The sequence below is a fragment of the Echinops telfairi genome, unplaced genomic scaffold, assembly GCF_000313985.2.
Source record: "Echinops telfairi isolate 266 unplaced genomic scaffold, ASM31398v2 ScPeMD7_7457;HRSCAF=8495, whole genome shotgun sequence".
NCBI classification, from domain to species: Eukaryota; Metazoa; Chordata; class Mammalia; order Afrosoricida; family Tenrecidae; genus Echinops; species Echinops telfairi.
This window is the reverse complement of record NW_022111357.1, coordinates 666,521-669,609: the sequence shown is the minus strand read 5'-3', so window position 1 is coordinate 669,609 and position 3,089 is coordinate 666,521. Positions and strand designations below refer to the sequence as shown.

The following is a 3,089-nucleotide window of genomic DNA, read 5'->3' as shown; positions in this document are numbered from 1 at the left end:
AAATGTGCTTTACACAATTGATGTGTGTATGGATTGTGATAAGAGTTGTATGAGCCCCTAGTAAAATGATTAAAAACAAAACAAAACAGAATGTCTTTAAGCATTTACTATGCCAAGTATTTCCATAACTATTCTCACTATGATGTGAAAATAATTTTCTGAGTGGAAAAGATAAATTTCATTTGGCCAAGGAAGAGCTTCTAAGAAATTCTAAAGTAAAATGTGGCTAGCCTTTCCATGAAATAAATAGAACAGCAGCAATCCCTACAAATCCCTTAAATATAAGCTATAATAATTCCATTGATATTAATTAGGCCTTCAGGACATATTACAATTAAAAATGAAATGTTGGAAACTCCAGTTAACACCACTGGCCCAAATATGGTTTTTACTTTCTTGTGTCTTTTTAGAATATGAATGATTACTAACATACAGTCAGACAAAAGTGATTATTCTCCATGGAAGTATATCTTTCTTCTTAAGATCATCAAGGTAAATAATATTCAGAGAAATTCTAAAGTAAGAACATACTTCTACAAATAAATATGAATCAAAATGCAAAGGTCTCCTGTACATGTGCATATGCTCCCATTCATATGGAACATATGGATATTAGAAGACCACGTGCATGCACAAACACACCAGGAAGTAAATGCTGACATGTTTCTAGTGGTACCAGCTCTTCAATCCTCAACTTCTAGAAAGCAAAGAAAGGCTTAACATTGATAGTACTTTAAAAAACTCAGATGTGAAAAAGCAAACCCAAAACTATTCTTTGCAACATGTACTGAACTCTAAAAGCTCCATGAGTCAAGAATGAGTTCTGCTGTCCCCCAGTATAACAGGACACATCAGCTTTCTCTTTAGGAAGTCTGATCTTCTTCCAGGTTTTGTCTTAAAAACTGCTTCCCAAGAAAAGAGGTAGCCATACTGGTTAAATTCTTTCTGATGTTTACTCTACACCTGATGTAGCCATACAGGTGGGCACCTTGCAGCACACACCCAGGATAACCACTGCCTGCCATTTTATTCTGAAGGAGAAGAGAGCACTGGAGGCAATTATCACAGCACTGGACACGTAATAAATCCTACCCCCAAATCCAAAAATGCTTGATTCAGTGTCCGAAACAATTTTGCTCTCTGGAGAGGCCGTGAACACCCGATGACTCTCTCCATCTTTGTCGATGTGACTCACCAGTGAAGGCCAACCATTAGTCTGGCCTTGACAGTCTTCACTGCCCCAAACTCATAAGAATTGATACATGTGAATTATGGTGCCAGAGGTGAAGGATATTGAAAGTACCTCTGTCCATATGTGATAGATAGGTTTATTGTGCCAACTAGGCCTCCGCAGGGAGGAGTTTAATCAGGTCGCAGCTTGATTGGAGTGTGACCAAGTTTAGTGCTTTTTGAGGCCTACTTCCTACTCGTTCTCCCTGGTGATCCCACCAGTATGCTGCTGCTTAAGCTAATCCTTTGCCTCAGCTGTGTGCTGCACTACCTGTGCACTGAGCCAACCCATGGATCTTGTCACTTTGTGTGCATCGCTAGAGCTTGAGGCTCCTTAAAGACCTGCTTTGCCACTCTGCTGGTGGATTGTGTTGCTATGCGTACCTCGCTAGAGTTCGAGGACCCGATGGGGTCTCTACGCTCCAGAGCTACTGACTATTGCTGCCAGACCCTGCTGTCTGCTATCCGTGGGCTGACTCTGCCTGCCTTGCCCAAGGACAAACTCCACTGTCTGGTTCCTTGACCCTGAACCAGTAGCCCACATCAGTTGAAAGAGCTTCTGTATATTAACTCTTCCATAAAAGTGAGTTGAACTGAGCCCTTTGTACTACTGCATGAACTAATTAGCTGTAATATCCTCCTCGCTGTATATATATATATATATAGATATAGATATATAATCATAATTTTATATATAAGCATAATTATATATAATATATCATTATATATATATGAAATCATAATCATATATAATAAGTGTCCTGGTTTTATTTCTCTAGAGAACCCTGCCTAACACAATGCTATAACATATACAATTCCACAACAACAGTAATAGTAGCCCAAAATTTGTGAGTGGTTACTTAGGTAAATATGTATGCTATATAGGTGTGGGAGGGCATATGAGTGTGTATATACAAGTGAAGATGTGAGCATTTACCTATGGTGATAGAAATCAGAAAGTGGTTACAGGGATGGAGGACAGGTAGGAGTGAAGAATTGACTGGAAATGACATGAGGGCACTATTCTGGCATGATGAAAATGTTCTTTTGGGAGGAGGGAGGGAAAAAAGATGAGCTGATACCAAGCGCTCAAGTAGAAAGAAAATGTTTTGAAAATTATAATGGCAACATGTGTTAGTCTAGGTAAACTAGAGAAACAAATCCACAGAAACTCATATATAAGAGAGGGTTTTATATAAGGGTTGAGTGTATATTCAGAAAGCATCCCAACCCCATCCAGTCCAAGCTCATAAGTCCGACTTAGCTCATATGTCCGACACTGATCTGCAAAGTCCTCCTCAAACTCACAAAACACATACAAGGAGGCTGAATGCAGGAGGATCACAGGCCAGTGTGTAGAAAGTCTTTGAATCCAGTGGTGGTGTAAGCATCTCAGCGCTGGCAGGGGTCTCTGCGCAGCTTCTCCAGCACCCAAGGCTACATCAGGGTAAGTCCATGTGGCTTCTCCTCAGGGATGTCCTGCAGAAAGTGAATCTTCCCAGCTGAGGCAGAGAACTTGCTAAGGCTGCCTCACACTGGTCCAACCATCAGAGAGCAAGACTAGAGAACTAGAAAGGTGAGGTTTACTGAGCCATTTATCTCTCTGCCCTTCAATTAATCCCACATGTGTTTATTGGCTAGGTTGGCAGAATAAATCTTAACTATCTCATATGTACATATGTACAAATGGGCTTGATACAACTGATGTATGGATTGTTATAAGTGCTGTAAGAGCCCCCAATAAAATTATTTATTTAAAAAATGTTCTTTTTAGAAGGAAAATTCACAGGTATATAAATATGCCAGAGTTCGTTGAACTGAACCCCTAAGATATATACATTATATTTTATATACATTTT

At 39.7% G+C, this 3,089-nt stretch overlaps 1 protein-coding gene and 1 pseudogene across 2 annotated transcripts in view; one reads left to right on the top strand and one right to left on the bottom strand.

Moving 5' to 3' along the window:
- CCDC30 (coiled-coil domain containing 30) overlaps window positions 1-3,089 on the top strand; it is a 129,453-nt gene that overhangs the window by 35,875 nt on the left and 90,489 nt on the right. The gene's annotated exons all lie outside the window — the stretch shown is intronic.
- On the bottom strand, window positions 864-1,212 carry LOC115872768 (annotated as a pseudogene).